Genomic DNA, 10,606 nt, shown 5'->3' on the forward strand with positions numbered 1-10,606 from the left:
TCATGCATAAGTGTGAAAGATCTTTAGGACTTCATTATTTTACTCATTCTGTTTATAATCAGTTTCAGTTTTTAGTTTGATTTTGAAGTTGTAGTTAATCAAAAGATATTTCACTTTTAGTACCACATTTTCATTTCCTTCCAGGCAACACTGCAATAACTGAAGTTTCAGCAACTTATTCCTCATTAAATGCCCATTAGAAACACCTTCTCCTCTGTGTGTTTTGGATGATAGCTTATATTTCAGATTGCCTTTTTATAGTGCTTACACTTTTCCACTGATAATCATGCTTTGTTTCCTTTTCTTATGAAAGTTGAATTTTTATTTTTCTTATTTTGTTTTTGTTGTCAACATTCCAGATTGAGTTTTATGTAAATGCTTCTTGGAAAATATATAAATATCACAGCAATATCCAAAGGAGGGAAATTTTTATTCCAATAAAACAGTACCAATATATATAACATTCTGATTCACTTTTACTAGGCCTCTAGGCGTGCTAGGGAAAAAATCCTGCTCCAAAGTTGCTATAATCTATATTAGTTTAAAATATTAATCATTAATTTAGCCCAAAGGTCAACTTTTTAATAGAAAATACTTCATCGTTCTTAATAAAATATTTAAAGAGTGAAAAAAATACCTGGAATAAAGCATTTTTAAAGAATTTGTGATAACTTTAAAGTAATCAGCATGCTTTTCTCCCTGGGGGCCAATATTCAGGAAAAGCAGTTCATTTGATTTTATTGACAATATAGTGATATTTGGCAAGTTGGGCATTTTTCCCCTTTTTAAATTTTTAAAAATTTAGTGTTGAAGACCTGCCAGATTGGCAGCACTAGAAATCAAAAGTTACTCATAGAATTGGCTCTCCATAAAACTATGTTCTTCGGGTTTGGGATGTAGGTTTTGTGGATTTTTTCCTACCTTAATTACTTTCCTCCTATAGCACAGCCATTAATGAATCAGAGACACCACTGGAGAAGAGATTGACCCATTTTGTCCCTGTGGAGAAATAACACTGACTCCTTAGGATTATGGGAGAAGAATTTGAACTGAGAAAAAGGAGAAATGAAGAGAGGGAAAAGAAAAAGATTGTTCTCTATTTAGGAATGGTTATAGATCATGTAGTCCTGGTTGTTAATACCATTTACTAGGCTGTCTACATAGTTTCTAACCCCATCTGAGTAAGACGCAGGAAATACCTGAGTCTCAAAGATTCCCCTTAGTCCCTTACAGAAACCTTGACCGTGATGGTCACAAGGGCCCTGGAGCTGCAATACAACTCACAGCTAATGTCTGCGTCCCTTCTCACACATGCTTCCCGGGTGATCAACTGTTCTTCCAGGAACAAGAAACTTTATATCCCCTAAGTAAGCTCATTGGAGAGATAAATATTCTTTTTATTGAGTTGAACTGTCTTTTCTTCCTAACTCAGAAACTAAATGGTGTGGTAGTCACTGGATCTAGTTCTGTCCCTTGAGCCCAGTTCCTTGGAAACTTTTTTGTTTTAAGTTTTAGACTGTCTTCGTCTTTCTAGTTAAATCAAAGTTAATAAGGAAATAATAATTCTCATCAATTGTTGTTCCTTCTCTCTCTAGGCCTGTCTCCAAGTGATCCCAAACTGAAAGACAGTTTTTCCTTTTGTTCTTATTTGAGATTTGCTCTGAAGCTCAGAAGCCCATTTCTGTTTGCCCACCTTTTATTCGGAAAGTGCGTGTCACTGTTTTTAAGCCCTGGGGAACATTTTGTAGACCAATTCCAGAATGGGACTAAAATACTAATAGGTATTTTATTGTGAAAAGGACAATGTTAAAAGATTTAAAAATTCTGGATTTTGAAAGAAAATGAGAAATTTTCAGTTTGTAATTCTAAATTCTGAAACACCAAAATAACTGCTCTGTAAGAAGTGTTGGTCACTTCTTACAGAAAGCAAGGCAGCACTTCTTGGTCTTCTATAAGAAGTGCTGACCTCTTGTCATAGAAGCAATACACTGAAGTTCTTGGTCTGAACAGAAAAGCCATTGTTCTAAGACTCAAATAGGCAACATCACACAGAAACCACCTCAGATGACTGATTTTCTTCTAAACATAGGGTAAACCAAAACAAGCACACATATTAGCCAAATAGAAATTAATAGAAACCATTGAAAATGGGCTCCTATTTGCACTTGGGGGAGCTCACAGAAGGGCAGGGTGCATAACCAATTAAGGGCTTATTTTCTGGTGTCTAAATTGTTGACATTTACACTCTTTATAAAAAAGTGTCGTAGTCACTAAACTACTGCAAAATGACATGCATGACAGTTGCACATTTTTGCCCTGTAATACATGTTGTTGATGATTAAAAATTTCAGACGAGTGACAAACGTTAATGAATTCTGCATGCCATAAATAGTGAATTACCCTTTCTAGAATAAATGCCGAAGAGAATAGTGACAGGGAATATGAAAGTAGAATGGCATACTTAGAGAATGCACACAATAGGCTATCTCCGTCTACTGATTTAGACACCACTTGAAACCAGTTGCTGAAATGCAAACATGCCCAGGTATCTTCTATCCTCTGAAATTCACATTGCCCACTAATGGAATTTTATAGATTCCATTTCTCCACACCAGAGAAGGACTGACTCTCCTGGAAAATAAAGTCAGAGTTGGCAGGGAGGCAGTCTGAGTGGAAGAAGCAGTTTCTGCATCTTGTCCAGGTAATGGCACGTAATCTCTCACCTGGGGATACCTGCAAACATCTATGCAACTTTCTCATGCAGTAACAGGACTCCCACTCCCCAGGCCAGTGCTCTAAAGGAGGTTACCCCATTCAGGTTTTCCAAACACAGTGTCAAGATAAATCTCTGCATTTGAGAGACCACATACTTTTTAAATGTTGGTCTCAACACTCTCTACGTTTCTCAGAAGCCCGCATACCAGAAGGAACTCACATACAACAGCACTCTTTTTTATAATAAAGCATGTCGAGTTCATTTAGCTGGAAATTAAACTTGTAGCTAAATGTGACCATTTAATTTCTTGAGTTCATAAAATCTTTTCATCTGGTTGCTTCCAAAAATGCAGAACAAAACAAATATAAGACATTTTCCTGAATTCAATAGTTTCTCCCTTTTCCAACATTATGGGCAGGAAAAGTGAACAGGAAGGTAACTATTTTTCATATGTTGTATAAAATGAACTATGTGGGAGATTTTTCAGTTAAGAGGCTAATGCAGTCATTTTTCAGGGTACTTTTCTCTTTGGAGTGTTTAAAACCTTACTGATCTACAAGGGGATATTTTTTAAAATTCAGTTTGTTTTAGATATAGAAAGCCCTCTATAAAGATGAAAGGAAGAGAAACGTGGTTAAAAATGTGATCTATGTGTTGCTTTAAGAACATTTTCTTTTTTCTCAACAGGGAAGCTAATTTGAACGCACAGACAAGGATAAATAAAAATAAGTTCCTGTCTACTGATGACCTCTGTGAAAAAAACCTCTTCAATTACCCTCTTTATATGAGTAGTATTTTAACTAAAATAAACTGAACAGTTCTTGTGTCTCTTCCATCTACTCAAACATCTTACTTTTCTAAATGGCAAGAAAAAGTATCATAAGTCAGGGAGAAAAACTGACTGATATCTCATCAGAAGCATTTTAATATAACACTGGTACAGATGACTTGCTAAGAGCTGATCAAAATCTTGTCTGGAAAAGGGAAAAATAAGACAAACCAAATGCTTAGAAAGAAAATAAAGCAAACATGACAACAGTAGAGAATTGAGTCTCCACAAAATCCAGTAAGACCCCAAACACATACAAACTAATGCCTTGCTTTTTGCTTCGTCTGAAAGTCGTGCTTGCATGTTCCATAGAAGCTGTCTAAGAGAGAAGGGATATTTACCATTACTCCAATATGCCAAGCATTTTTCCCCTAAATTGGATCTTCTAAGTTTCCATCACAAATGAAACAAACATTCAAAGTTAAAATTTGCTTCTAACAGGAAGTCGAGTTTAATATTTCATTTTAGTGACCATGTAAATCATACAAAATACAATGTCTTATAAACAAAGCAAGTTTATTCCCAAGGAAGAGATTATAAAATATAACACTGTCTTTTGGGAAGCTGCTTACCTGATTCAGACAACTTTATCACAGTCTTCACAGCACTGTACTTTAAACGTCTTCCTCTAAGTCCCTCAGTTTATGTTCAAATAGCCATCTGTTTTTCAAGTAACTGAGTGAACATAACCTATTCATGTGGAAGCTATCGACTTATGTAGCTAATAAATATTACACAAACCAAGGAACAGCGGTAAGGTTATGACAAATGGCATTCTGTTTCCTTTTAGAATGTGTTACAGTATCCAAAGTGATTGCCAATACCACACTTAAAGCACACAACAACTGAGGATTTTTCAAACATCATTTTTCACTATATATATTTTTTATTTATACCAAACGCACTGTGTGGTAAATTGACTTGATTGTAGAGGTAATTTCTCATGTAAAAGCTAAAGTAAGAGGAAAAGCACTCCATCAAAATAAAGAACTTGAGAGAAGAAAAAAAAAAAAAAACCTATGGAAATACATTCGAATTAATGGTCTTTTAAAAATAAAAAGGTTCTCATACGAAACTCCAGGTTGGATTTAGAAATTTGTTATGGAAGAACTATACAGATGATCTAAGAGTGCCTGAACCATAACTAGACAGTTTATAGTGTGGATCAATTATGAATAATTAATCCACCCAGTTGCATTGGCCAATGTGTATATGAGTTTGTTATCAATGGCACGGGTAGTGCAGTCTCTGTCTCTAACCCAGGCTAAAAGCAGCTCCTCAGACAGAGCCACTTGAATGACTATGAGTGTGTCTACAAGTACAGCAAAGTGTCTTACAGGATACCCAGCATTTTAACAGGTCAGGGTTTTGGGTGGTTTTTTTTTTTTTTTTTTTTTTTGGTTTTGGGGTTTTTATTTGGTATTGACAGAGATTGGGTATCATGGCTCTTGGCCTTCCCAAATTCCCATATTCATTTCTCTGTCTCCCCGAGAGATTCACTGAGCAGTTAAGATCATGCTTAATAGCCCTCTGATATTAAAAAAAAAAGATTATATTTAATGGATTTGAATATCTTTTTCCCTATCATTCTTAGCATTTCACAATTCAGGAACTTAATTGGTTTGCAAATGTACAGAAAAAGAAAATAATTTCTGGATTTTATATGTAGTACTTTCTTGCCCCCTACTGGAAAATGTGAGCCTGACATACTAAGAATTCTAATTTTAAAGTATTTTCTGATTGATCTTTCCTATAAGTCAGCTCACAAACCCATATCTACTTCAAACAAAAATAAAAGATAGTATGTGTAGAAAATTTTAAAGCATTAGCTATGCATTTTATTTAAAAATAATGAATTTAAGAAATCCAATTTATTAAAAAACATATACCCTCAGGAGTACAAAAGTCAATTTTCCAATTGCATAGTGAAAGCAAATCCACCATATCAAGGTGAAAACTGGTACAATTCTTTGTAAATAGAGCTTAAGGGGAGCTTAACATTCAACTGGATTTGCAAAGATTATAAAGGGAGTATGTGTTTTGTTTTTTAAATATTATTCATGACTTCTTGGGCATAAAAAAATTCCATTAGAAAGGGTATTTCAATAATATCTTTATTTTTTGAAGATACACACACAGTTTTTCTTCAAAATATTTTTAACACAGAGCACCTGGGGCCCCTGGGTCACTTTTCTATCATTTTTTTTCTCCAGCAGTAAATTATCAACATCTTTTCTTATTAAGATAATGACCATCACTATTTCTTGGATATGTGTTTTAGTTTTTGTGATTCAAGACCTCTAAATACCTTTATACAAATACAGCTAATCACGAATTAAAACCCATGCAATGATTTATCTCCCCCTTAGACCAACATCCTTTTGTCATCAAATTCCAGTTATTGTGAGGTTGACAGTAGGTATGACCATCCCTCAAACAGAGGAGAGGCCATTCTCTGCAGGGCACACTGCTGGGATATGCCTCTCTGACTTTTTATGCCTCTTTTGGTCTTTCAGTCCGGCTGCAGTTCCCTCCTGGGCATCACAGACCTTTGTGGAGAGTTTCTCAGTCGCAAGCAACATGGAGCTTTTTACTCAACGACCCGAATCTTTCAAATGACAGGTCACTTCCATGGTGAAGCGGGAATGTCTCACAAGGGCAGGCAAGTGCACTGGGCGAAGAGCAGGGACCTTTCCTTTCTGGCATCTCTCCTCCCTGAATGTCTTCAAAGGCCAGTTTCTAGCTTGATACCAAGTGCTACTCACTAAAGCAGACACAACTATGCCCAGAGTTTCCTTTCCCTTCCTCTTGGCCCTGGGCTTCAATAGATAAGGTCCCACATCTCCCTGGGGTGGGAATTACACTATTCCTTTCATGCTTAGTGCTCCTCCTTGGTCTCGAATTTTTTTCATGCAAAAACAGAGCTAGCCAGATGACACAGAGAGGCATTATTATCTTTGATAATGGCCTTTGAAACCCAAATTACAAACATCTGCTCCAGTTTGGCGACCATCCTTTCCAAGTTAATGGCTTCCCTTCAGGGGCAGGAAGAGGGCAGCAATTCAAAGCTTTTGTGTCATAGAACGTCTAAGAAGGGTCTTGAACTTTTTAGGCCTAAGTCATTCGCATTATTTATGAGTACCAAGGATGCTTCCATAGAAAAATTACCTGCTCTATAAATAGTAAATACCAAATCCCTGGGCTAACCTCTCTTGTGACCTGTACAAAATGAACATCTTCCAACAAATGTCCTAGCAAACAAGAGTGCGCATTACCAAGCTTGAGTGACTAACCCCATCTTTTCCCTCGTGGTAGTAAGGGTTGGAATCTGGGGACACTAAGAAAGGAAATGTCTACAGTTGAACTGAAGTATGAACAAGCTCAGCTCCGTGATCATCCTGCCCTATATCCTGCTACAGAAGAAGTAAGGTTCAGTTGTGTACCAACTTTGAAAACATCAAAATTGGTCCACATTGTCTCAGAAACATACCTCACAGTCTTGCTCCACTCCACAAAGAGTTGACTGTCAGGACAGCTTCTGAAGATAAAATCAAAAACGATGTAAGGTCATAGGATTTTTCCCAATCCTTTTCCTCCTGATTTGTCTGCATGGGTGTCTCGTCAATGTTTTCTGGTTCTATTTTAGGAACACAGAAACTAGCATAGTATAATGCTAGTATTATAAATAAAATCACTTATACATCTATGACTATGGTTGGAATAAATGTGTTAAAACATCTGGAGTTAATTTTATAATATCTCTATATAGGTCAACTGATTTAGTTATCTGTAATTGGAGAAAAATTTTGTAGTTCACTGTCTGTCCTTAGAATTTGCTAGGCCTATCTTTTGAAATTTAAGATATAGAACTATTAAATCTTCAACCAAAAATTTTACCCCAAACTGTTTCCTGAGAAAAGTTTTAGCCTACCTTCAAATAGAAGGAAGAGGAGTTGCTTTAAATGAAAGAAAAAAAGCTTCGTTAATCTTTATAAGCATATACCAAGACAGCCGTCTACATTCTTCCTCTCTGCTATGACAGTAAGATTGCCTGGGACACTCTAAGTGTCACTCCTCCACTGCTTCCAGATCTCTGATACAGAACACACAGGGTGCAAGAAGCCTTTGGGGAGCAGGGTCTCAAGATCATTGCTTCACTTGAACATGGTGTCTTTGCAATGAACAGCACAGAAACCTTTACTTCCAGTTACCTCTAAAAGCTCGAATCTCAAATTCTCTGCTCTTCAACTCATGTGGAAGCTCAGCTGAAACGGTTGATTTTCCAAGAGTCTGTGGCCTTTAGCCATATAGTACTCCTCCTAACAATCCAAGTTCTGATTCTCCAAAAAGTCATACTTTGGGGTTAAATAATTAAAGGGTTGCTTATTCCTTTCCCAAGCTTTACCCAACTCTCCGCTGAGGGTTTTATAGATAAGCCCTTCACTCCTGTCATACAAGAGTTAGGTGAGAGGACACAAGAAGTAGGTGGAAAAGAAATAAAATGAACTCAAATTTTTACTTTTCATATGAAATACAAGGCCTCTTCCCCAAGTCCTAGACCCTACCATCTGTCTCTTATTCCGTTTACCTTCTGATTCATAAAATTAGAAGAAGCAGGTAACTAATTAAAAGGTGAACAACCATTTCTTCACTTACTAACTGTTATTAATAATTTCATCTTAAGGAAAGGCACTCTTTAACCCTAACTTCTACAAGATTCCTTCCTCTTTGGGAGAATCAGTGGTGTAGTTAGACCATTACTTTAAAAAAATAATAAAATAACTATGGCTTATTTCAAAAATAAAATATGAATAACTGAAATGAATTTTGATTTCTTTTGACTGCACAAATTATTTTGAAAGCTAACAGCTCTGCACATTTTTAAAATAGATTCAATCATTCAAACTCAATCACAAATTTTCTACCCCATAATAATTTCTAATCATTTCACAGAGCACACACACCCGCATCTAAATGCCTTTTTCCACATGTCAAAATAAAATTCATATCTATAACCACACCTCTGAACCATCAAATCATTCAAAATGAAGATCATAAAATGAAGATATATGAAAATGATGTGTAATGCCACAATAGAATGTATTCTGCAGGGGTGAGCTTGCCAAATTCCAATATCACACTTCTAAAACTTAACAGTATTTTGCCTTTGACATAATTTATTTTTAACTTTCTACATACTTTGTAATATTTACAACTTAAACCAAACTTTGCTTAAAAGAAAACAGCCCAGACTTGTACCAAAGAAAACGTCATTTTGGGGATTATCTATAGGGTTATCACTGTTAATATCATTATTACTGCCCCTCATCCCATTTATAAGGATATTGCAATAATTCATGCAGAAGCTCAGATTATAGAAAAAAATAATTTATCTACCACAAACAAAATAAATTATTAGTGGACGACTAAAAACTTTAAGACACAATCATCTGTCACTTCCCTTTTTCCAATAAATTATAACAATTTTAAAATGAGTGTCTCCTTTCATGTTTCTCTGCTTCGTAACCCCCAACTCTGTAAACACATGAAGACACATACAGAAAACTCCCATGCACACACACACCTGAATTTACACATGTCTAGATTCACTCACACACATAAACATGCACATGCATGCACACACACATACATACACACACACAACAGGTGAGGACAACCAGACAGCTTAAGTAGAACACTGATGTCATAGGGCTATCTTTCAATACATCTTTATTCTGGGCCCCAACTTAAAAGAACAGAAACGTATCTTCTGAGCACACCTGTGAGTGACATGCTGGATAGCAAATGCTTCATGACCCATCTCACACTCCAGGTGCGGGTGTGTGAGTGGCGTGCTTGACCCGTTGTGATAATTGCTGGTTTTAAATTAGCAATTGTTCCAGCTGGCATTGTACCACACTCTTCCACCAGAGGATAAAGTTTGCCTGGAGAGAACAAATTCATTCTTCTGAATAACCATGTCCCTATTTTCTTCCTTCAGCTGAGCTACCCCTTTCCAAATATGTCCTCTCCTGTCTCCCTTTTATTAACTAATCACACACAGAAGGATGCTGGAGGCTAAGGCAGTTCCTCAGTTGAAGGCTTGAATTGAGTCCCTGGTTTCGCTAACTCATTCCCATGGACCACACAAGAGGACAAGACCTCCCTGGGTGGACCTTCAGGGAGAATCCAGAACAGACATTTCCTTATTCCCTCCCCCCTCTGTTCCCCACTAGACTGCTCCCACCTTTAATGATCCTGTCCCATCCCGCAGCACACCCACCCTCTGTGATAGAAGTGTCCTCTCTAGTCTTTAGCTGTGTGTCTTACAGACTCAGTTCCCTCAGTGTATCAGCAGGAACACAGTGGGATATCTTCAGCTGACCCAGGGGTAGGGAACCTTTTCATGCTGGAAGGCCACATTAATTTAGCTATAATTGAATAAGGCCACATTCAAGAAACTTCAATTAGATATACCTAACAATGTTCCTTATTTTGTAAAAATCTAACTACTATGTACTTAATAATTTCAAAAAATGAAAACTATTTGTTAATTTCAAGGTTAAATAATCTTTTAATGACTTTGTTGTGTCTGCTTTTTGTTGCAAAGCATTTGAATATTTGGTTGCAACATGGAGGCCCCCAGTTTCAGTTGATCCTCTAGATGGGTATCACTCATGTGTGACCTTAAGGGTGGCTTGATGTGAGGTAGGCAGGAGAATGTAGATCCACAGCAATAAGTGACTGAGAAGCAAGAAAGCATTTTTCGGGCATGTTGCCAAAGACATGGGTGTTCTGCATTTTTCCGTATTTCAATTGGATCTTTCTTAGTATCAAAAAATGACTTTAAAATGTCATCTACTGAGAGCTCAATCAATTCCTTCTGTAGTTCTTTTGGTGCCTTGATGATATCAACTAGGTGAAGCTGTAATGCTAATTTCAGTGTGATGTCATGATTCTCAAAGTCAGTGAACCTTTTATTGTATTCTCCAATTAATAGGTCTATTACAGCTGCATATTCTTCAAATGATTTGTATACATCATCCTGCTTATCAATGACC

At 36.6% G+C, this 10,606-nt stretch overlaps 1 long non-coding RNA gene across 1 annotated transcript; it reads right to left on the reverse strand.

The window, feature by feature from the left end:
- Positions 1 to 938: 938 nt before the first annotated feature.
- Positions 939 to 9,352, reverse strand: LOC123648975. The gene is made up of 4 exons (XR_006738852.1): positions 9,326 to 9,352; positions 7,477 to 7,501; positions 7,036 to 7,083; positions 939 to 999 (listed from the first exon to the last, which is right to left on the reverse strand). It is a non-coding gene; the product is annotated as an uncharacterized LOC123648975 (long non-coding RNA).
- Positions 9,353 to 10,606: the final 1,254 nt, after the last annotated feature.

This window comes from Lemur catta, chromosome 13, assembly GCF_020740605.2.
Source record: "Lemur catta isolate mLemCat1 chromosome 13, mLemCat1.pri, whole genome shotgun sequence".
NCBI classification, from domain to species: Eukaryota; Metazoa; Chordata; class Mammalia; order Primates; family Lemuridae; genus Lemur; species Lemur catta.